The 24,700-nt window shown below is 43.5% G+C and overlaps 1 long non-coding RNA gene across 1 annotated transcript; it reads left to right on the top strand.

The window, feature by feature from the left end:
- Window positions 1–251: 251 nt before the first annotated feature.
- On the top strand, window positions 252–23,269 carry LOC128342496 (uncharacterized). Its single transcript, XR_008315023.1, has 4 exons — window positions 252–355; window positions 16,870–16,933; window positions 18,137–18,287; window positions 21,259–23,269. It is a non-coding gene; the product is annotated as an uncharacterized LOC128342496 (long non-coding RNA).
- The last annotated feature ends 1,431 nt before the right edge of the window (window positions 23,270–24,700 follow it).

Below are 24,700 nucleotides of genomic sequence, written 5' to 3' on the forward strand. Positions count from 1 at the left end.
ACAGTTGTCTGGGGGCCCCACTGCCTGGAGGAGCACCCCAGAGGCACCTCATGTGACTCCCCATTGCCCCCTGCCCAGCCCCAAGGCCCCTCAGCCACTTGCCCTCTTCGCCGTCTCTCCTGCTTGTTCTGCTGGCCGCAATGGAAGCAGCAGCCCAGCTGCAGAGAGCTCCTTTTCTCCCGCCTCTCAGCTGATCGGTGGGTGGGCGGGGCTTCCACGGAGGTCTGGTGTAGGCCTCTGTGAAGCCTGAACTCAAGTAGGGCCCAAGCAAGCCAGGAAGGAGGAGGCAGCCAGAGTGTTCTCTGCAGCAGAAGACTCCTTGCTGCCCTGCTCAACCCAGACCAGCATTTGCCAGGTAGAGTGTGAACTCCTTTTTGTGGTTACCTTTCCCCCCCCCCCATATATAGGGATCTGCTTGCCATAGGGCGTGGATATGGGGGGAGGAGGGACCGAGAAGTCTCTGAATATTTATTTTGAAACAGCTTGGAAAATTTGCTGACTTAAAAAAAACTATCTAAAAAGTCCTATAAGTGGCTTGTTTCATGGCAGAAAATTGCAAAAACTTCTGGAACAGTATTTTGTTAATTTTATTTATTCATTCATTCATTTATAAATGCACTTATGTTCAAGTTGTTTTGCAACCCAGAAGGTCTGAGTGAGAACTGTGAAGCATGTGTGGTGCTTTTATTTTATTTTTCTTGTGTGTGAACTGCTCCCCAATAACTTGCAGGGACTTCAGGGTCAATCTGGCCAACATGTGAATGCAGCACCTCCATTCCAGAGGAGATGTGTCTTAAAGGGCTTTAAAAGCCTCCTGTGAAAAACCTCCTGCAATCAAACTTGACTGAATTTGTTCAGAATTCTGAGAAAACAAACATAGGCTCACCCTGCATGGTTGAAAGTCTCCTTTGCTAATCTGCAGCGAGGGGCCCATTTTAATAATTCATCTTTCTAGTGTGTTCTAGGCATTAAAAGTAATACAAATGTATAGTACTCAATGTATATCACTATATATTGTGACGTGTGTGTGTATTCAGTGAAATGTATTTGCAGGCAGCATACTTATTTTGGAATATCAGACTTAAATCCTTGGGGGCCTGGGGTGTGCGGAGGCCCTGGACTTGGGGGGGGGGCATTTTAAAATCTTGTCTCTGGGCCCACTCCAACCTTGCTACGCCCCTGCTCCTCAATTATTGCCAAGGACAGAAGAAAAAATGCGTAAGCGTGGTGGTATATTCCTCTTTTCAGCCAACAGCTGGAGAGCTTACTCATGCATTTTCCTCCTGTTCATTTTTATTACAGTGATGTGTTTGCTACAGATAAGCTTGAAAAAGAATCTGCAATTTGGCTGCATTCCAAATTCCATATTTTGCCTCCATTTTAAATCATATAAACTATTGCATCATTACACAAGGTCAAAACAAAAAATGCAAAATCATGCTTATCTAGGTTTTCAAGGTTCTGAAGTTCAGATAAGAGTCTAAGACTGCCTGAGATAACATGAAGCTCTATAGGTAACAATTATAAGGAACCTGGACCAATATAGCACCATGTCAAGGATTATACCTACTTAGGTAGTACTCTTGAACACACCTCCTTGGGAAGAAATGCCATTAAAATAAATAGGACATAGGATTATTTCATGTGTTACTTTTTCAAAATCAAGAAAATAATGAAATTAAAATAAATGTGGAAATGTTGAAATTACTGCATTGTTTGGTACAATGCATTGTTTGGTAAAATTCAGATCCTTTTGAGTGTTACAAGAATGCAAGAGAGTGTAAACTCTTGCAACACTGAGAATCAAGAATCAGAAGCAGGGTAACCATACCTTAGCTTGCGTCTTAAAACAAAATAAGTAGAGATGTGCAGAAAGCTTTGAGCTAGAAACGTTCTGATTCAAAATGAGCAGTTTCACGTGTCTTGAGCTTGAAACTGAATGGCCTTCAAAAAAAGGGCCTGTTTCAAGCTTGGAATAGAACAACCCTGTTCCAATTCAGATCCTTTTGAGTGTTCCAAGTGCCATTTTATTAACTATTAACTGATTTTAATGGTGTTTTAATGTAAACTGCCCTGAGCCTCTTGGAAGGGCGGTATAAAAGTTTTAATAATAAATAAATAAATAAATAAAATTTTGGACTCCTGGCAAGGGGCAGTGGGAGGTACCTTTAAAAATCATTACCTGGTTGCCACTTGCACCTGCAAGCCCCAACGAGTAGCAGTGCCCTCCCTGGCATCTCACACCAAGGCTGCCCCACCTACGGTGCACTTCTGACCTCTGTGCATATACGACAGCCATTTGCATGGTCAGCACCACCAGGCAAATGGCTGCTGTGTATACTCAGAGATCAGAAGTGCACCGTAAGTGGGGCAGCCTTGACATGAGATGCCAGGTGGGGAGCTGGTGCTCGCAGGTGTGAGCGATAAGCAGATAATGATTTTTAAAGGTACCTCCTGCTGCTCCTTGCTGGAGTCCAAAATGACACTCATAACACACAAAATGTTCCAAGCTTGTTCCTTCGGACAACCGACTTGATCAGTTGTTCCAAGAGAACATTACGAGCATTTGTGTTCCATTCTGAGCTTGGAATATAACACAAATCCTGTTCTGTGCACATCCCTAAAAATAAGATAATCCTAGGTATGGAGACTTCCCAATTATTTGTTTATAATTTATTATGATGGGAAAATGAAGAGTAGTAATCAATCACTTCAGCATTTATAGAACTTCTATATTTTAAAAAAATCTAAAAAGAAAAGATATCCATGTAGTGTCATAAAAGATCAATCAACAATACAAGGTAACAATAACTAGGTGGGATCGCATATTATCCAGAAGCAAACAAACTTAGCTGTTTTATATGATAGAAGGAAAAGGTTAATGCATCCCCCAGTACTGGTGACACAAAAACTACTCTGGCCCATAAAAAAATATGAATCTGCAAAATGAAAATGTTTCTGAAGCAGGAAACATCTGATTGACAGACTAATAAGAACATAAGAACCGCCCTGCTGGATCAGGCCCAAGGCCCATCTAGTCCAGCATCCTATTTCACACAGTGGCCCACCAGATGCTGCTGGAAGTCTACAGACAGGAGTTGAGGGCATGCCCTCTCTCCTGCTGTACCTCCCCTGCAACTGGTACTCAGAGGCATCCTGCCTTTGAGGCTGGAGGTGGCCTATAGCCCTCTGGCTAGTAGCTGTTGATAGACCTTTCCTTCATGAGGTTATCCAAGTCCCTCTTAAAGCTATTTAGATTGTTGGCTGTCACCACATCTTGTGGCAGAGAATTCCACAAGTTTATTATGTGTTGTGTGAAAAAGTACCTCAGTTTCTTGGTCCTAAATTTCCTGGCAATCAAATTCATGGGATGGCCCTTGGTTCTAGTGTTATGTGAGAGGGAGAACAATTTCTCCCTATCCACTTTTTCCACACCATGCATGATTTTATAGACCTCTATCATGTCTCCCCGCAGTTGTCTTTTTTTCTAAACTAAATAGTCCCAGGTGTTGTAGCCTTGCCTCGTAAGAAAATTGCTCTAGGCCCCTGATCTTCTGCACCTTTTCCAGTTCTAAAATGTCCTTTTTTAGATGTTGTGACCACAATTGTATGCAGTACTCCAGGTGTGGCTGTACCATAGTTTTGTATAAGGGCATTATAATATTAGCAGTTTTATTTTCAATCTCTTTCCTAATGATCCCTAGCATGGAATTGGCCTTTTTCACAGCTGCCGCACATTGAGTCGACACTTTCAACGAGCTGTCCACCACGATCACAAGATTCCTCTCCTGGGATCTGACAACTCAGATCCCATCAACGTATACTTGAGGTTGGGGGTTTTCATCCCAATATGCATCACTTTTCACTTGCCAATGTTGAACTGCATTTGCCATTTGGTCACCCACTCACCCAGGTTGGAGAGACCCAGTTTGGGGAGAACAACTACTACAAATAATATATTTGTAGTAGTTGTTGCAGATAAATTACATATAAATTGCTTAGCCTCTATAAGTAATTATACAGGAAGCAGCTTTAACTGAGAAGTAAGAGTTTGATATTTATTACTAACAAAAGCATAGGCTAAGAAAGCAATAAATAGACTAATAGTATCTTATGCAGAGAGAGGGAGAACCTCTCAGTTTGTACTTTGAGGTGGAGTCACAGTTTGTTTCTTTCCTCCTTATTTGCTGTCCTGAATTCAAAGTACAAAGACACATTCAAACATAGACAAGCATGCCCCAAACAAAGAACTGAGACAATGCTATGGCAAAATCCTTACAGTAATGGTGGTAAAATAATATTGGTACCACAGAGGGATACATTGTACAATACATACAAAATGGCCCTTTATCCAGGAAGCCACACAGAGGGTGCAAAACCAAGTGACAACTTTATTTAATATATGATACTAGAGAAAACTCCCTGAAGTAACTAGTTGCAGGCAACACTGACCTAGACTGGTTTAGTGTCTGATAGCTGAACTCCGACATTTCCTGATATGGCAAGCCAGGAAGACCAATACACTACAGAATCACTAGATTTTGTAGTTTTTGCAGCTTTACTTCTTAACTTTCTAAGTAGACTGGACATTTTATCAAGAGACAAAACTCAGGGGAAAAATTAAGAAACTATAGGCCGCATTCACACATAACACAGAATGCACCCATGGTTCCACACCCCCTCCGCCTGCTCTCCCATCCAAATTCAGATGTCAAGGAGAGCTCCCCCTCTGCAATCAGCAAGACTGCAGAGAAGAGAGGGTACTGACTGCTCGGGCTTCCTTCTTGACTGAAGGACAGCACCAGCAGCCAATAGCAGCCAGAGCGAGGGAGGAGCTTCCTCCCTCAACTCTGGTTGCAAAGCAGAGTTGGCACCACAGAACCAAAGGTCCAGGTGGTGAACCTCAATACAAACCGATGGTACATATCACTGTCCGGTGAGGGAAACCATAGGTCCATTTTATGCCATAACTGCAGCTGCCTGCATTTGGACATTAAGAAATTGAAACTGGAGGCCCCTTCACCTCCAGGTTTGTGTTATGTGTGAATGCGGCCTACAGTTTTTAGCAACACTATTTCCTGTCATTCAGTTTTATTTGAGCAAGAGTCATAGCCAAATTCAAGTTAAGAGGCTGAAAATCAAGGCCGAAGAATGAAAATGACAAACTATTTAAGTTATGATTGGAGCCAGTTCTGTGGAGTATATTATTCCTTTGCTGATCCAGTTACATTGGCTACTGACACACTTTCAGACTCGAGTCAAAATGCTGGTTGCTACTTTTAAAACCCTAAAGGTTTCTGCAGTCAGCTGGGCTCTTTGATGGCGCACCCTTGAGGTCAATTGCAGGGCCTCTCTTGCATAACCTGCCTTCTTCAGAGGTGCATTTGGGACATGGAAAAAGGCCATCTAGCACCATGTCTCTGTAGCATCACCCTGGGGTGAACACCTATAATTCCTGGGGCATCCATCTAGCTTCCTTGTTGTCCTTTAGCTTAAGACCTTTTTGTTTAGACAGGTTTTAATCTGAATCATTGATTATTTTGTTATTTTTGGGCTGCTTTATCTGCTGTCTCTGTTTTGATTTTGTATTGATTATGTGATGCTCTTTAAGTTTATCTTTGTGTTTACAAATTGGTGTGTTAACCTTATTGTTAGACCCCTTGGAAGCCTTCATAAGAGGCAAAGCAAACTATAATTACTTTCAAAACAAACTGTCAATTAAAGTGGCAAATAGAAGTTCTCCAGCAATAAAGTTGTATGCCTGGGTTCCATCAAACAAAGCAAGGAGAACAGGGCACAAAGGTAGAACCAATACTAGACTCTCCAACAAGGAAGCAGACAGCAAAGAAGCGAGATACAAAATAGATTACGCTGGTGAAATCTAAAGAATACCCTGTAATATAGCTCTGGGCACATATAGCAAAACTAGGATGTCAGAAAGCTGCAGTGGTGAAATGCCTGTTTTTCATACAAAGGGAGTTTATTTACTGGACTGTTCAAACATTCTATTTCCACCTACAATATGAAGTGGTACAGTCCAACAACATATGATAGTAATGACAATATGTTTTACTCTTTAATGAAATATCAGTAGGACTTGGGTCCTTTTCCATGCTTGAACTCAGTAGTACTTGACAGATACATACATTGGGAAGCCATGTCCATTGTTCACATACAAACATTCATTTCTATCATGAGTATTAATGCTCATACAAATAAAAGTAACATGAGAAGAAGATGGGGTAAAAGTATATGGATTGTATATATTTAGATTTCTGTGACATTGTGAGTGCATGGTAGTGTGACTGCATGGTAGTGTGACTGCATACTATAGAAAATCCCCTGACCTGAGAGGCAACACTGACCTGGACCTGTTCAATATATCATAGTTAAACTCAGGCACTTTCTGAATTTAACTATGACAAACTATGGCAAGTTAGGAGGCCCAACACACAACAGAATCACTAGAAAGGTTTTACAGCATCACTTTTCATGTTGCTAAGTAGACCGGACATTTTAGCAAAACGTATAGGATTGGATCCAGAAGGTAACTTGCACGAGTTGAAGACACCTCCAAGATGATCCCCTATTTCTGCTGCTGCTCACCTCCTGCTATGGCCCCACTATGCCTCACCCTATGCTATTCTGGAGGATCCCACAAGGGGCTGCAGTGGGAAGGGGTAGTGGGGAAAACTGACTGCATGAGTGGAGTTTTGTTTAAACGTATCAAACCCATAGTATTGAGAGCTAACTACAGAAAATCAACTCCACACATGCACAATTTATTTTCTTGTCAATGCATCAGCTATTCTAGACCACCCATTTATTTTTTACCACAGGAGATATTGTGGCTTGTCTTATAATATCATTCAGTTAGGATCTGCATAATTTGAGATGATTAAAACTAGACTTTTTTTATTTCAAAAACCCGCACACATCCTCCTATCTTATTTCTAAATTTAGATCTTAGCATTGCTGAATGCATCCCACATCTAATTAGCCATCCATCAGAGCTAACATTGATCTTTTATTAAACGGCCCTGTTATCATGAAAATATAAGGACATTGTGTCGAAGACTATATGAGAAGGGGAAAAAATATGGATTTAATTACAAATGTTTGAAACAGCTTACTAATATATATTACAAGCCTAGTTCTGGCAAAATACTAGTGTAAACTAAGATGATGTAACCTTTCCATCCCCTTGGATAATATTGAAAAAATTAGGGCATCTGGTATTCCAAAGACTAAATACAGGACATGAAATAAAAATAATATGTTCAAAACAATTTATTATTCTTTCTATTCTATTCTATTGTGTAGAAATACACAAAACTAAAACAATAGTATATTTTCCCCATGTTCATCCCTGCCTCATTCCGATCCTCTGTTGTCTCCCTTGTGTCGATGGCCTACATAAACAAAAAATATACTCAGATTAGTCCCATTATTAATTTCAATGGGGTTACATTGAATAATTTTCCTCATCATGTCAGCGAATATCTAGATTCTAGACTGCAAGCCCTTCAGTGCAGTAGGGATGTGCACAAAACCAGACCTAGCGGTTCATTTCGAATTTGAACCTGACCCAAACCGGGGAGGGCCGGTTTGAGTGCCGGTTCTGCTGAACTAGCCACTGGGCCAGTTTGAATTCAAACCAGAGTCAAACTGGTTTGAAGAGGTTCTGCCATAGGGATCAACTGGAATTGGGGCCACACACTCCAAAGACACAGTTCCTTGCCAGCACATGGATGGCTGCCCCTTGCTCCTGTAGGCACTGGAGCAAGAGATAGGTGGAGTTCCACCACATCTCAACATACCTAGGGATTATGTGTCCAGGTAGGCCAAGCTCACACTGCCTCTCTCATCTGCCTACCCTTCTTGCTCCGGTGGAAATAGGCTACTATCTTGTAGCATTTTCCCACAAGAGCAGCTGTGGCGGTTGCAACCCGTGAAGGGAGTAGCTCCCTATGTTCCCACACCCTCGCCTCCTTGATGCCAAGTGCATCCCTCATGACCTGGTGCAAAGTGTGTGCCATACAGAGTATGGACACAAACTTCAGCAGGCGTGCCACCCTCAGCAAGTTTACACCATTGTCAGTGACCAAAAGCCCCTGCAGAGGTTTGGCTTCTTGGACAGCCACTCCTCCACCTGGCACCTACTCAGCTGCCACGTGGTCCGTATCCAGTGGCTACATATGCAGCAGAGCCCACCTGGGGGGCCAGCACATGCCTGGGGGGATGTGCTCTTCTTCCCTGACTGAGCTTTTCCCGATTACTACCACCGCAGCCAGTGCGGCTGCAGTGCGGGAGCAGTTATCACCAGTGCGGGAGCCGCAGTGCAGGAGCAGTTATCACCAGTTATCACCGGAATGTGATCCTGTGCGCAACAAACTTTGGGGGACTTGAGCAACTTGGGGAGTAAGTTCTTTTCACCGCCCTCTCCCCAAACCAGCATCACTCGTCCCTCTGCCTGCAACCCTGCTCCTGAAGCCCTGCCCTTCACTCTTCTCAACATCCCTTCCCCCAAACCAGGCCCTATTTAAAAAGATACCAAGTAACCTAAACCAACTACACACCAAAGCACCACCTAAAGCAAAGCACAAAAAAACAAAGACTGAACCTAAAACTACACAAAGAGCACAAAAACCAAGCAAATCTGAACCAAAACCACCATGCAACCTCACTAAACCAACAACAAGACTCGGGGAAAACAGCACTAGGAAACCAATTAATAGAACTGAACCTCTCTCTCTCTCTCTCTCTCTCTCTCTCTCCATGTACCTTCTCCAATTGAATGGTTAGTGGCCAGCAAAAGCCATCGATCGTGGTCCCTAGAATCGTGGATGCTATTTTCTGCATCCAATTCTAGCCATTCTTTCGCATGTAACATGAAACCACAGTTAAATGGGGCAAAGGATGGGGTTTGTGGATGTCCAGATGCATGAAAATGTGGTTATGTGGCAAAAGTGACCTGTGGTTTCCTTCGGCAAACTCCAATTTGAACCTCTGGTTTGTAATGAGTTTTGTCGCCCCAACTGGAGGTTTTGCTGCAGCAACATTACAGCCAAACACAGACGCCGCCATAACTGCTGTTTCATGCTGTTTCTGGAACCTTTTTCATGGACAGGGCAGCCCAGACCCTCCTGGGATCATGCCCATTCCATGCCTGTGGCACTTCTCTCTGGACACCTCTACAAGCACTTGCCCCACCCACCCCCGTCTCTGATCCAATAAAACAGTTTCCTGGCAACAGGGAAACCACCATGTCCCAGCCTGTCGAACAGGAAAGTCACATGGGGTCAGGCCCTCTTCCCACTCTGTCCCTTGTTCCCTCTTCCTGGCAATCAGGAGAGAAAGGGGACGGGATGGCAAGATGGGCACTATGCTCTCTGAAATTAAAGCAATTAAGATGTGTGTTCACAAGCACATGCAGTTGTGGTAGCAACAGAAACAGGGCAACCCCATTAGATCACTTGGATGGCAACATATGGTAGGGCGGTCATACCCAGGGTAGGGTTTCAAAGAGCAGCCCCAACCCACTCTCACAAGAGTGTCAGGCCATGGAGATACACATGCAGGTCAGATTGCAGATGTCACCCGGCCTGGTTGATCCACACAAGTGAGCTGCGGGGACAGGTACCGCGCCAACACCTTTCCCTGTCTTGGCAACTGCCACAAAGAAGCAGTCAAAGTGGGCTCTCTTCCAGCCTGTCCACTCATTTGAACATGTCCATCTTTATTTTTGCCTGGAACAGTGACCCCACTCTCCTGGAGGCCGTAGACAACCAGGCCTCCCCTCACCCATAGTGGCCAATCTTAATACACCACAAAGCCAGTCCAAACCAGGGGAAATTGAATGAAGATCTTCCTTGGTCCCAGTGTTTCCCCAGTCTGCCCATTCTGGGTGCAATCAAAATTTCGTTTGGGTAAAAATTTCCTTTGGGTAAAACTTCCCAAAATTTCCTTTGGGAAGTCTCCAAGACTTCCCAGGAGAGAAGGGTATAGCTATGCAAAAGTTCTAACACAAACCAGAAAGATAGGGGCCCCAAACTAGCGGGGGCCCTTTTTTTCAGATGGCTCATGAGCGCACAGTCCAATGGAAGACCATAGGCTGGCAAACCTATGGCACTCCCCAGTAGACTGGCCCTCTCATGAGAGGGCTAATGCCCGGGCGGCAAGCCACCATGGGGGCAGGAGTGTAGTTTGGTCTCCATGGACTGCTTTGCCAGTGCAAGCCATCACAAGAGCATCCTTGGTCACAGCGGGGCAGACCCCAGGATCCTTTGCCCTCCCTCATATATATATATCCCCTACTAGGAAGTCATCATGTTCCCTTCCCTTTCCTGAGTAATAGAAAAATAGTGCCCCTCAACATCCCTCTCTCACTAGAAATTGTTCTTGTGCAAGACTGGTTTGTATGTTTGTTTGTTTGTTTGTTTGTTTAAAACATTTATACCCTGTCCCTTCAGTATACTACTGCTTGGTGCGGCTCACAACATTAATAAAATAGATACAATTTAAAATAAAATACTAATAAAATTAAACAAGTTAAGTTAAACAAGTTAAAAGACCAAGCTAAAATGGCATTTTAAATTACATTTTAAGGTTTTTTAAAGTTTCAAATTAAAAGTTATTTGAATAGCTAAAATCTGAGAACTATAAAAACTAAAGAACCTACCGTACCAGATATATGCAGCAGATAAACATTTAAAAGCCTCTTTTAAAAGATTTATTTTGTTGTTGTTTTTGAGTGAAAACTGAGGGAGGGAGCATGGCAAAGCTCTTCGGGAAGGGTGTTCCAAAGCTGAGGGGCCACAACCGAAAAGGCCCTGTCTCTAGGCCCTGCCAACCGGTTCTCTGTTAGTAGCGGAGCAATGAGCAGGGCCTGCGATGATGAGTGGAGGGCCCTGGCAGGTTCATATGGGTCAATGCAGTCCAACAGGTACCCCGGCTCCAAGCTACCTAGACCTTTAAAGGTCAAGGCCAACACCTTGTATCTAGCCCAGAAGCAGACCAGTAACCAATGAAGCAGCTGCAGGATGGGTGCGACACTCATGAAGTTACTTTTGCCCGTGTGCATCCTTGCAGAACATTCTGGAACAGCTGAAGCTTCCGAACCATCTTCAAGGGCAGCCCCACGCAAAGCTCATTGTAGTAGTCTGATCTGATATTACCAAAGCATGAGTGACTGCTGTCAGGTCCAACTTCTCCAAGTAGGGATGCAGCTGGTGTACTAGCCGTAGCTGGTAAAAGGCACCTCTGCACACCACCTCTACCTGTGCTTCCAAGGTCAGCATAAGGTCCAGAAACACCCCAAAGCTGTGGACTTTGTTGCGGGGCTCTTATGAGGGGTGGCAGTGCAATTACTGTCAGATGAAGGGCTTGCATGGCATTTAAAGGAATTTAAATGCCCTTTCTCTGCCAAGGGCAGGCAGTCCATTGCAAAAATGCACAATTGCACTGGGCACTGAGCCCCCTTGAAGATTGTGGCCAATGGCTGCCATCCTGGAGACATTCTGATGCCTTGTCCACAGTCTGGTGACATGAGTGCTACAGAGCTTGCTAGGATGTGGCCTCGGTGGACCAGGAAGATGGAGGGGTTCCCCTACCCTGAAAATGGAGGTTGCCAGGTTGCGTTTGGATGAACGTCTGAGATGCAATCCACAGTTAGAAAGATTAACAGTGGGTTCAGCAACCTCCAGTTTCACATTATGTGTGAATATGGCCTATTGGTCCACCAAACCCTGTAGTTTCTACTCTGACAGGCAGAGAATCTCCAAGATCTTGGGCAGAGATAGGTCTTCCCTATCCCTGCTCCCTGCAATCATTTTACTTGGAGATGCGGATAACGGAACCTTCTGAAAGCAAAGCTGAGATGGGGCTTCTGGTGTTCCTATGTACAACATGGGCAATTGTGGCTGAGGATTATGTAGTTTAAGTCCAACAACATCTGGGGATCCAGGTCTGAGAACTCTAGGGGTACATCATTATTTTCTGGTAGAATAAGCCACACCTCCACTTTTATCTCACTTAGAGAAATCTGTCATAACTTCTTTCAGCTAGCTGGACTACTCACATTCTCAGTGATAAAACCATCACCCTTGCCTTGTTGAATATAAATAATAGTTCCTGATGGACCAATTCATCTATTGCTTTTCTCAGCTTTAAATCTGAAATCTTAAGCCATTTTCACATGATATGAATTGCACATTAAGGATGTGGAAGGGAGTTGGGATCATGCCCACCAGCATTCAGTAAGAGCTTGCAAACAGATTTTATGTGCAAACACTGTTCACATATAGGTGTCTGTAGACATATATAATCTGGGGAGGAGGAGGAGGAGGAGGAGGAAATTGTGTAAATAAACCTATCCACGTAGGGTCTGTTCAGAAGGACTACTCAATTTGTGCAGAGTGAGAGAGGGGGTAGGGCCAGCAAGTAAGATCCTGGCACACACACACAAACCCACATGTTACATGAAAAGGGGTTTCATTATCTTAGCACTATTTACATTTATATTTTATTTCAGTTAGAACTACTGGAACTATCTGCAGTGTCCTATTTATTTTGCATAATGAGAACTAGTATATTATATTAAAATAGAATATTTGATAAAGAGAATATTTAAAAGATTATACTGGCTGACATACAGTGCAATTATACTGGCTGACATACCACACAAAGCCCCACTGATAGAAGTGTGGGGCTGAGCTCACTCTGCCTTTCTCCAAACAATGTTTATGCTGTGCTATGGAGCTCAGAGCCACCTAATGGCAAAGCGGGAAAATGACTTGCATAGTGAGCAAGAGGTTGCTGGTTCAGTCTCCACCGGTATGTTTCCCAGAATATGGGAAACACTTATATTGAGCAGCAGCGATATAGGAAGGTGCTGAAAGGCATCATCTTACACTGCATGGGAGGAGGCAATAGTAAACGCCTCCTGTATTCTACCAAATACAACTCCAGGGCTCTGTGGTCGCCAGAAGTCGACACTGACACAAGGGCACAACTTTACCTTTATGGAGCTCAGAAAGGAACCATGGCGGACTTTTAAAAGTGTCAGCACAGAAGTGGCTCTCTGCACTGATCTGCACTATTTTTAGCAGCCACAGAGCCTCTCTGTACTCCATAGCACAACACACAATGCAGTTTGAGGGAGGGTGGAATGAGCATGCGTACCCTGTGCTTCCTTCAGTGGGGCTCTGCATGTATGTCAGCCACTATCACATGAGTATGAAATCCAATCTTATCTTTTCCTTTGTTAAATCACTAATAAGCAATGTCTTTTAAGAGTGTGAGGGAAAAAACCATGTTTTTCAGTCACCGATTATCATCCCATTTTCACTTTGTAGAATATAACCCTTCTTTATATGAAAATTCATATCCGGCTTATAACAAGAGGCAAACAAGCATAAAACTGAAGTAATTAATAAAATTAATGTCAGCATGCTCATACTTGTGTTAAACTGGTTTAAAATCTCATAAAAGCAAAACTGAAATGCATGGATTTAAAACAAAATTACATTAGGGAGTAACATGAAGTTCATTTACATTTCTGATCTGCTATAAAAATGCAGATCAAGTATACTACTACTATGAATATTTATATACCGCTTTTCAACAAAAGTCATATATATATATATATATATATAGAGAGAGAGAGAGAGAGAGAGAGAGAGAGAGTGTCCCCCCTGAGGGCTCACAATCTAAAAAAGAAACAGAAGATAGCTGACAGCATCAGCCACTGGAGGGATGCTATGCTGGGGTTGGATAGGGCCAGTTGCTCTCCCTCTGCTATATAAATAGAATAGCCACATTTAAAAGGTATGTCTTTGCTCAGCAGGGGTTGTCCTGCATGTATTTTGACATATATCTGAAATGTCTATATGGAAACAAGAGAGCAAAGGTAATAGCATGATCCAGCCAAAGTTAAGCAGTTTTAAGTGATATTGATTTCAGTAAGCAAGATTGAAGTGCAGGATTTAACTCTCCCCTCATTTAAATAGATGAGACTTACACCTGCTGAATTTGCAGTGGATTGTTTGTTGAGTGTTTGCAATGAACACCTTTATTCTGATGGCATTTGAAATGAAATACATGTAGAAGAAAACATCATTCGTGAGCCAACTATTAGACTCTCCAATAACATGTATTACACTGCAATCTTAAATTAAGATGTACTTCACATCAAAAAAATTCAAAATGTTATTATGGATCAAAAATGATAATGATCAAAAATATATATCAAACATATATCATTGTTGGGACCCAGTCCGACCTACACCTTTATTAAGACTGCCTTGGTTGTTTTGCTGATTGACTTTTACTGAGGACAGCAGGCAGGAGGACAGTGCACTGTTTAGTTCTCCTGGATCTCCTACCAGCATTTCATACCATCTAATATGGTATTATTGCAAGGATGGATCTGGGGGTATGCTGTTCTGCAGTGGTTCTGGTCCTATTTCAAAGACACAAGTTAGCATATGCAAATGAGCAATGCCTTTTCAGGGGGATTGGTGAGGAGATTACCAGTGGTTAGATATGGTTTGAAAACTCAATTAAATGTTTTGCCTTGCCACCACTTTAATTGTTTTGGATTTTTTTAAAAGTAGGAACAATCAAGATATATATATATTCTCTAAGGCGTACCTGTGGCTAATCCCGTGTGTGGCAGATCTTGCGAGAGTTCGTGAGCAGAAGCACCATCGTGATTGGTCAGTGGAGATTCCACATGCAGATAGGGAGGAAGAGTTTGTGAGAGCAGAAGCAACGTGGTGATTGGGCAGTGGGGATTCCATATGCAGATAGGGAGGAGGAGCCTGTGATGGCTGAGGTCAGTTGGAATGGAACTGTTACTGGTTGGAAGATGTTCTTGATTGTAGAGGAGAGGAATCTATATTTATAAAAGGATAGTGGGCAGGGGTCTGCAAAGAGAGGAGTCGTGAGGGAGGAAAGAGCCTTTTCAGCAGAAGGAGGCTGCCACTGTGTGAATTAGAAAACAAGATCTGTTAACTCAGGAAGGGAGAGAGAGAGATGAAGAGAGAAAGAAAAGAAAAAAGAAGGGTGGGGAAGAGAGAAAGAAGGAAGGGAGAGGGACTGGCCCAAGCCTGTCAGCAGCCTGAGGGTAATGAGTGGCCATGGTGGCACTTTTTGGCAGCAAGGAAGGGCCCAGTCAACCACTGCTGCTGTTTGGGGCTACCGAGGTCATTGGCGGAGGGAGGCAGGCAGGCAAGGGACAGGCCCAGGCCTGTCAGTGGCCTGAGGGGAACGAGCGGCCATGGCGATGGTGACAGCGAGGAAGGGCCCAGTCAACCACTGTTGCTGCTGCTCCTCCTCCTGTGGGGTGGAGCTGGGCTCGGGTGAGGGTGGGGAGGTCTCTGGGGATAAGGGGCTGCAACCTGGCCAATAGGTGCCGGCAACACTGCAGCTGTGACCAACAGGGGTGAGGGGGATGGAGTAAAGGGATGGAGGAATGACCAAGAGAGGTGAGGGGGATAGAAGCAACCGGATGGAGGAGGAGGAGCAGGAGAGATGGAGGAGGAGGAGGAGCAGGAGGGTAGAGAGATATCTGAGGTGAGGGCGGCTGTGGCCGGGGGTGAGGGAAGCTATCAAGTACTAGCACACAGATGCGCTGCATAGGTTAAGCTAGTTTAAAATTAATTGATCAAAAATTAAGATTAGAGCTCTGTTTTGCAAGATATGAAAAATGCATGTTTCAACACAGTTTTGAGGACCACGGTGCCAGTTTTAACAACTGAAACAGGGCACTGAGTCATAATTCCTGAGATGAAGTTTCCAATTAGTTATTTTTGAGGTCAGGGTACTGTGAGAAAAGTTTTATTTCTACAGGATAGCAAAGTAGGAGTAATCCCACAAAAATATGAAATTGTTAGACAATATATAATGGTATCAAAGATTGTGAAGCAAAGAGGTGGTGGTGAAGGTTCCTTATTATCTTCTTGAACTAACAAAGGATGTCAGGCACACAATACGAGCTATCTAGTGAATCACAGAGAGATGTTTGTCCCAAAGTTGTCCTTTTGAAAGGGAATAAATTATGTAATTAAAGTGTACTTTGTGAAATCACATAAAATTATCCCTTTTAGGATCAATCCTGAAAAGAAATTTAAACTGACCATGTGTGGTTTTTAATGAGAGAATAAAAATACAGGGGAAAGGGGGAAAACAAGCCTAACAGACAGCAAAGTTGTGGAGCAGTTGAACTTAGAAAAGCTGTTATAGATGGTTCTTTTTTACGTGACTTTGAAAAGGAAGCCCAAAATAGGTCAGCCTTTATTTTATTTTTAAATTGCATCTCCGAGACACAGTGGGTTTTTTTCTCTCACACACATTCATTTTGGTATAATCTGATACCAGGCAGAAAGAAATAAGAAAGCCTTCCAAAGATTCAAACATGTGCATGAAAATGTTAAAATCACAGGCCTGTGCATTTAAAAGGGAGAAAAAGAAAGGAAATGTTTTTACTGCTGATGGAAGAATCTGTGACTCACCTGGATTCACTATTATGAGGATGAAATGGATTTTTCCAAATAATTCCCATTTATTTTCTCAATTCTGCTGTGTTAGAAGGAATAGATATTTGACAATTGCTCCATTTTCTTGAAAATAAGTATAATACTTCCTTATGGTATAAAACTTTCTCCAATCAGCTTTGTATAAAAAGTCCAGAAGGTGATATGAATAAATCAAATAGAACAAAATGTTTACACACATTTCTTCAGAGTATTTACACACAGCAATGTCCCAGAGCACTAGAACATTTGTAGAAATATTAGGCAATGTTTTATCTATTATTTCACCCATATACTTTTTCCAAATATAATATTTTATCAAATATTCTTACAGGAAGAGACAACATGGTGATCCTTCAGCTGTTGATATCTCCATTGGAACTCATAATTGTCATGAGGTAGCTTTTATAGTTTATTTATAGGATTGCAGCAGTTCCACCCCTGCTTTATCTCATGTTATGAGCCCCAGGAAACATCAAGATGTCTTGCCATATTTTTTCTTCTACATTACAGTAATTACATTAGCAATTCCTCTCTCAGTTCCTCTTCTAGTTTTCCACATGATGATGGAGTGCATTTCTGTCATTCTATGTAATCCCAGGGACTCACAAACACTGTTGTAAGATATCACTAGAGTATAGATATGTAACTAGAAGTGCTCTTAGTTGCAAAACACAGTAGCCAACATTCAGAATAACACTGCACTACTGCAATGAACAAAGACGCACACATGCAAGAAGGTCATGTAGCTGAGGAATGCTCACAGTTGCTCAATTTCTTGCACTCTCTATCTAGGGATGTGTACAGAACCGGTTCGGCGCTCCTTTTCTGGAGAACCAAACCAGTTCAAAATGCCGGCATTCGAGCTGGTTCATAGGCCACGGGGATACTTTAAGGGGCAGGGAGGGTGCCTGTTACCTGCCCATCCATGAACTCCAATCCCCCCACCCCGCCGCTAGTGCTCTCTCAAATAGTGTGAGTGCAGGGCGGCAGTGGTCCTCCTTGCAGCCCCATTCAGCATCGCCACACAAGTGCCCGGCGCATGTGCCCACGGTGCACACACACACACACACATTGGCCATTTGCCTGGAGATGCTGAACAGGACTGCAATAAGGAATGCTTCAGCCCCATGCCCATGGTTTTTGTGAGAGCGCCATGGGTGGGGGGGGAGTGGGTGGGCAGGGATGGACAGGTAAGGCACCCTCCTTGCCCCTTAAAGTAACCCCCCACCCTCCTGGGAGTGCACAGAACCAGTTCCATGTACTTGTGTAATAAGGCTAACAGCTGAAGCAGCCTGTTGTACCAGCACAATAGTAGTCTGGAATGCAAGTTCCAAATTTAGCTGAACTAATTAGCACAACGTCCAGGTACTAGTTATATATGTTTGCAGCAGTGCAGCATTAGTCTGGATGTAAGCCAGACTAATGCTGCCCTGGTGCAAACATATTTAAGCCTGTCTGGATGTAAGCCATTGATATTCACTGGGAGACATTGCCATTATATGGTGCCTTCCATTCTGGATCTCAAAGTGTAAGATAAGAAAAGAATTGTCCTTCTGGATCAGACAAACCTCCATTTAATCCAACATTTTGTTTTACAGAAGTGAACAGGCAGATGCCTCTGGGGATTTCCCAAGCAGAGTATGAAAACAATTCCCTCTGTCACAGGGTTGTGGCTAGCTACCAGAGAACCAGTAGGACCCAGCAGAAGATCAGGAGTGAGAGAATAGACTTGATGTCAAGAAGCAATCGGTGAGTCAGAAATGAAGCAAGGAGATAACAGGAACAAGGAGTGAAAGACAACTTGAAGGTTAGAGCTTCAGTTGCTCTCTGGAATGGAGAGATAGTTTGGGCAGTTGACACAATCACTCCAAGTCCCCTCTCCCACAAAGCAGAGCTATTAAGAAACTTGGTATACACCTGAGCTGAGGATGATGCAGCAAGTTGGGAGACAGCTGGAACGCAAGTGGAGGAAAACTCCAGATCAGTCTCAGCAAACACAGGTTAGAGCTCATTATCGAGCCTATTCTGTAGCAGTGATGGAACAGAATAACATTTTTTTCCATCCACCTTTGCATCCTTTCAATGTTGTCCAGCGGGGCTTTTCCGCTGTTAGAATCCTCTGTAGTATATTGTGACACATTTGCACAGCACTTTGAGAGTAAAGTCACTCGCATTTGCCATGCATTGGACTCCACAGTTGATGCAGTGTCATTGGGAGAAGTCTCCAGAGTACCACCTGGTCCAGTTTTTCTGGAAGAGTTTCAGTTATTGGTGCCCAAGGATGTGGACAAGGTGTTCAGTCAAGTTTGGCCAAGCATGTGCATGCTTGGCCCTTGCCCTTCATGGCTTATTAAATCTAGTAGGAAAGGAATTTTTATCTGGGTCCAACTGGGAGTGGTCTCAGTTCCACTGAAGGAAACGATTGTTCAACCACTCCTAAGGGAACCTAGTCTGGACCCTGAGAAAGTAAACAATATTTCCTTCCTGGGCAAGATGCTTGAGCGTGTAGTCACTGATCAGCTCCAGACACTCTTGGAGGGAACGGATTATCCAGATCCATTTCAATCAGGCTTCAGGCCTGGCTTTGGAACAGATACTGTTTTGGTCACCCTGTGAGTTGACTTGTGTGTTGGGGGGGGGCCGAGTATAACCCTGATAATTCTCTTGGACCTCTCAGAAGCTTTGATACAATTGACCATGGAATCCTTTCAGATAGGCAGTGACTGTCCTGAATCAGTGCCTGGATGCAGTAATGGACTGGATGAGGGTGAGCAAGCTGAGACTCAGTCTGGACAAGACATAAGTACTGTTGGCCAGTGGTTCCTCTGCCTGGATGAATGATCTTCACCCTGTTCTAGATGTTGCACTGTCCCCAAAGGACCAGATGCACAGTTTGGGGTGCTCATTGATCCAGCACTGTCACTAGAAGCTCAAGTGGCTTCTGTGGCTTAGAGTGCCTTTTATCAACTTCAGCTGATATGCCAACTGTGACCAGACCTGGATAGAGATAGCTTGACCACAGTTACTCATGCTCAGGTAACTTCTCGCTTAGATTATTGCAATGGGCGGCCTTTGAAAATGGTCCAGAAAATGCAGTTGGTACAAAATAGAAAACTGAGCCCAGACAAGAACACTTTGTAGCCTTTCTGCCTGAGAAAAGAGCCAATGAACAGCCTGGCTTGGAAGGCTGAGCCCAGGGTCTGGTAAGGGCATTCTTTTTGGCAAGGCTTGTAGAGTTCGGCTGTCTGCTACACAGGGCAGCAGCAATACTGGTTCTCAGATTCCCAGCCTTGACACAATGGACACCCTCCTAACCATTTTGGACTTCCGTTGTCTTTCTTTGCCAAAAACATGGCAACCACATCCTAATTTGCTACACTAGTCAACCTTCACATATTTCTATTCATGACACAAAGTGCTAAATTATTGCCTTTTAACACCAAAATGGTTTGAGTCAGATTACCAGCAAGACTGTCTCCTCGTGCAAGAAACTGCCCATCCACAATGATCAGCTGCTGTGGCCCTCTTGCAACCTTATGAGGCACGGGGTTCGTGGATATGTGGGAGAGGGCCTTTTCCGATGCAGCACCTAGAATGTGGAACTATCTTCACTTCCCATCTCTGAGTTGTTTGATTTATTGGCTGCTTTCTATTTATTTTTCTGCTATTTTATTACCAATTGATTTAGTTTTGCTTTTATTAATTTTATACTATGTTTTTATAATTACCTGTCTTCAGGCAAGATAAGTAACAGATAACAAAACAACTACAATAACAGCAAGTAGCTGATCCAGCGCAGACCATCTGCACCCCTAGTTTTCCCTGTCATTTCCCCCCTCCCTTCAGCCCCAGTCCGTTTTCCTTTTCACCCCTCCCTTCAGCCCCAGTCTAGTTTCCCTTACCAGCTGAGCTGGGCTGTGGGAGCTTTCCCTCCCCGCCCGCTGGCAGCACTTTCCCTCCCCACCAGCTGGCCGCTGCTGCCATTTTCTCCCCATCCCCGTTGCTGTCCCCTAGGCAGCTGCTTGCAAACTCCTGCGAGAGCTGCCACACATGGGATTAGCAACTGGTACATTTAGGAGAAATCTATATATAGATAACAACAACAACAACAAAGGCTGACATCCAGCACAGCATTAGGAGAGCAGAGTAGGAACTGTGCCCTTGCAGCAATGTCTGTGCCAAGCTCAGCTGAGCAGCAGAATACACTGGTGGGGTGGGGGAAGAGACATTTTTGTTGCTCTCCCCTCCCTCAAAAAGTGTTCTTTGGCATCCAGGAATAGGCTTCAGGGTTGTTGCTCTGCATAGGCTTCATGTATAGGCTTCAGCAGGTGCTCTGATGCTCTCCCTGCACGCATGCTCTGTTACTCAACAAGCCTTTGGCTGAGCTTGAAGCAGACTTCACTAAGAGGGTGCAGACTTCACTAAGAGGGGGGTTCAATGGGGGCCAGACAGGACTTGGCCAGTCAGGTTCAAGTCCAGTCTGGACTCGAACCGAACCAGGCCAGCCTGCCAGTTAGCAGGGGATCATCAATTATAATATTTATTTATATATTATTTATTTATTCATTCATTTATTTATTTTATATATAGAAATACAGTTGGAATATTTTTGTAGATAATTTTTTGTAATAAAAAAAGCACCTACATCGCTAATGAGACATATATACTGTACAGGCTTTTCATTTTAAAGGAAATTAATTTTACTGTCATTTTTGCTCAGAATTCATTTGTTGAAAAAGAAGACATACAATGACATTGAAAAAGAAAACACCCAGAAGATGAGATATATGTTTCTGCTGCCACAACGACAGATTCCAGAACTGATGAGTGATGGATAAAATGGCAGCTCAAAATGACAGGCTTCAAAAATCACAAGAAATATGCTGAATATTATTCCCTTGGTACCTTAGCAGCCATCAGCTGTTTTTTCTTCTTCCCCTTTTTCTTTTTCTTCCAACAGCTGGAAATCTAGAAGGGGGTGGGGGTGGGAATTAAATGCATACATGGAAATGGAAGGTAGAAAGGTTAATTTTAGACAAGGCAACAGAGTGTTCAGTTTTCTTACAAAAAGTAAGGAATGCTTCAGTTAAGTTCTATCCCGCTTGTCTTTCTCTGCTCTCTTTCTGTTAATTTATTTTACATACACACAAGAATTTAGGAGAATCTAGCAAGGTATCTTGATGTGAACTCTATATGAACAATATTATAGGAAGTACAGACTCTATTTTTCATATCATACACGTGTGAAGATAGAAGGCTTGTACATTAATAAAGACTTATTGAAGGAAGATTATATTGCCAAAGAATGCATGAAGATGTAACACATTATAGCGAACTGGTATTTTACACATTCAGTCCACTAATAGTAGTCAGCAGGGAAACATTACCAAGTTAATTACAGTCTGCTGTTTCTGATGGTGTAGAAGCAAGCTATTTTTATTATTTTCCCATTGCACAACTTATTTTCTGGGACACAGAACATACATAGACAAGACACGTTTTGAATCCAGAGTGCCTCTACAAAATTAATTTAGATTCCTTACACTTTGGACTATTTGGAAGGTGGAATACCAACAAGGCAATTCTAAGGATCTTTTGAATTACTTCTTATTTTAAGTCTCTTGGTTGCTAAAACCGCCAGGATTTTTCAATCCAGATTTTGAATGATTGTAGTGACACTAAAACTCATTGAAACTGTTCACAAGAGCAGCCCTACCCAGGATTGGGCAGACCTACCTGGAAGTGGCTGGATTGCAGCCCATCCCGGGGTTGCCCCTCCAGGTAGCCCAGGAATTTCCCCCAGACTTTTACCTGGGTACAAGACTGCAAGTGTGCCCTTGTACACAGGTCCCCAGTCATTTGTCTGCTCAGACTTCAGGCAGCCCAAGCAGACACAGAGCTGGGCAGAGTGCCCGGTTTGAGGGGAAATCCTTCAATGCACTGCACTCCTTGCTCAGTGCATATCTGGAGGCCAGGCTGCATTTTTCTGGCCTCCAGATAGCCACAAAGCTCCCGGGAGAGCCACTCATGTGGGAGTTCAAGCTGCACAGCCAGAAGAACAAAAGAGATTGTTGGGGGGGGGTTAAGGAACAATCCTGCCTCCCCCCACCCCGCTCACCCCACTGGCTCTACAGTCATGTGAACAACCTTTTTATCAAATATTTCTTGTCAGCTGAATCTTACGTACCTAAATCCAAGTTTTTTGGCTTATGGTGAGCACATGCACATGGAGGCTTAAGAAAACAACTTCTTCATTATGAGCCCCTCCGCCCATGGAGGTCGTCTGGAGAGGTCTGTTTCCAGTTGCCGCCAGCTCGGCTGGTGGCCACATGAGGGTGGGCCTTCTCGGTTGCTGCCTTGAGATTGTGGAATGCACTCCCTACTGAAATACGATCCTCCCCATCTCTGAAATTTTTTTGAAAGCATTTGAAAACTCACCTCTTCACCTAAGCTTTTTCAGCTTTTTAAATTTTTAGGTTTTAATCTGTGTTTGATTTTAAATTATCTACATTGTTTTAAGTTTTTGTGTATGTTTTAAACTTGTTTTTATGTTATTGTTAACCACCCAGTGACAAAAGTTTGGGGCAGTGTACAAATCTGATTAATCTGATTCTCTTGTAAACCGCCCTGAGCCATTTTTGGAAGGGCGGTATAGAAATCGAATTATTATTATTATTATTATTATTATTATTATTATTATTATTATTTAAAATAAAATAATAGGGTTCACATTTCTTCTATGCGTGTTCATTTGAAGGTAATTAAGCCCACATGTAGACACAAAATCAGAATTTTAGAGTTGCAAGGGAACTTGGAGTTCTTCTCATCCAATCTCCTCTGCTCTATGCAGGCAACTGCTACAGTATCTCTGGCAGATAGCGGTTTAGCCTCCTTTTGAAAACATGTAGAGAAGGAGAGCCCACCACTGCACAAGAAAGATTGTTTCACTGTCAAGCAGCTCTTACAGTTCAGACATTTCTCCTAATGTCTAGCCTGAATCTGCTTCCTCGTAATTTCAACCAATAGTTCTTGACATGCCCTCTAGAGCAAAAGAGGGCATTTTGTCTATCTGACCACCCTTCAGATATTGGAAGAGGACTATCACATGGCCTCTTAGTCTTCTCTTCTCCAGGTTATACAAACCCATTCATTCAAGCATACTACGAAGGACTTGCTTTGCAGGCACTTGGCCATCTTTGTTGCCCTCCTGGTTCCGGTTTATTAATAGCCCTGTTCAGACATTCAAAAGAATGCTGCTGAACACATTACAAGCACATGAAAATGGTAGCGTTTATTCCCCCCACACACCTTTTTAAAAAATTAATACACACTTTATTGGAACAAAATTTACAGTGCAGAACAAAATTGATCCAAACACTTTGGATTCAAAATTGATCCAAATTGGTCTTAGCCCGCTCTCCCCGCAGACAATCGAGCCGCAGCCCTGGGTGGCCAGATCAGCCACCCACATGACTGCCAGCTCCATCATGGAGCCGGCAGGGGCTGAGGGGATTGAGGGCCGTGCGGCCCCTGGAAGTTCCATGATGCCCCATGCAAGTGCATGGGGCAACCTGGAGAGACCTCCGACCCCAGGAAGCTGCTTGCAGCCTCCTGGCGGGGGTCTCCTCATGTGTCAACGTGTCGCGGAGCCACACTGTGGCAGCAAATGATCCAGAAACCCAGGTTAGTGGCGCACTTGCTCTGCTAACCTGGACTAAGGGGAGGGGTATTCATGGCAGCTAGCTGCCGGGAGCTGTGAGGCTCCCGTTGCAGCACACGGTCGCCCAAAAGCGGGCTAGGCTCCCTTATCCCGCTTTTGGGGGATCATGAGAATGGCCTGGTGGTCTGGTTTGCACGGGACCAAATAATATGGGTTAACTTCTTTGAAATCGGAATATACCATAAGTTCTTGTACTAGATATCCATCAACAAGTATTGATTTTTCCAGTGCTTGGCTATAGCTAACCTGGCAGCGGTTACCATAAACACTACTAATTTTTTTGACCCCAGAAAATATATTTACTTACACTAGCTGGGGGCATAATCCTATTTTCTGATTTGTGATCTTACTCATCTCTGTTGATACCTCTGTCTAAATGTGTAAGACCCTGGGGCAGGTCCACCAAAGATGAAAACAGGTTGCCTTCATCCCACAACCACTC

This window comes from Hemicordylus capensis, chromosome 2, assembly GCF_027244095.1.
Source record: "Hemicordylus capensis ecotype Gifberg chromosome 2, rHemCap1.1.pri, whole genome shotgun sequence".
Taxonomy (NCBI): domain Eukaryota; kingdom Metazoa; phylum Chordata; class Lepidosauria; order Squamata; family Cordylidae; genus Hemicordylus; species Hemicordylus capensis.